Below are 929 nucleotides of genomic sequence, written 5' to 3'. Positions count from 1 at the left end.
AAAAGTCTTGCGATAAATTAAAAAAACAACTTCTATTTTTCACCTCATAAAATTGCTTTTAATTTCCATGAGTGACTGAGTGCATGAAAAAAAGTGGACAAACATGGGGACAAAAATAACTAGTGTATAACCGACGTCCCAGTATGTGACAACGGTTTATCATCTCCACTGGGTTGAATCGCCCCTCAAGAATGGGGTTTCTCCTCCTCATGGTTACGTGGAGACCTTTCCCCGAAGAATTAAAACCTCAGCATGACTGGTTGGGTCTCGGTAGCCGATAGACGTGTCACTTATGCATCCACGAATCAATAGCCGCTTCACTTTACACCCGTCTACAGATCATTAGTCATTTTGGCTCGTGTTGTTCGATCATTCCTCTTACATAAAAAAAAATTGCTCGGATCAATCCGTTGGTGGATTAATTCAAGCAAATTTTTTCGACTTGACTCAAGGGCACACTACTTGAATCAAGTAGAGTTTCTACTTGAGTCAAGTCGAGAAAAAACGATGTAAATAGAGTTTGGACTTGAATCAAGTCGAAAAATCAACTTGAATTTTCCCCGCGACACTTGATTCAAGTATTCCAGAAAAAAGTCAAATTTATTTTCAGACTTGATTCAAGTAGGAATTTTACTTGATTCAAGTACAGTGTCCCCTTCAGTGAAGTTCGAAAATAAATTTGACTTTTCTGGTGACACTTGATTCCAGCAGATTTGGCCGACTTGATTCAAGTACTTACTCCATTCGAGTCAAGTATCGCGGGGAAATGAGAATATAATTATACGACTTGACTCAAGTACAAACTCTACTTGATCCAAGTACACAGTCCCCTTAAGTCAAGTCGAGAAAAAATTTGATTTAAATAGAGTTGGGACTTGAGTCAAGTCAAAAAATCAACTTACCTGTTTTCTGCGATACTTGCGTCAAGT

Source organism: Fopius arisanus, unplaced genomic scaffold (genome assembly GCF_000806365.1).
Source record: "Fopius arisanus strain USDA-PBARC FA_bdor unplaced genomic scaffold, ASM80636v1 scaffold00067, whole genome shotgun sequence".
In the NCBI taxonomy this organism is placed as follows: Eukaryota; Metazoa; Arthropoda; class Insecta; order Hymenoptera; family Braconidae; genus Fopius; species Fopius arisanus.
The sequence above is the reverse complement of the archived record's forward strand: the minus strand, read 5'-3'. Positions refer to the sequence as shown.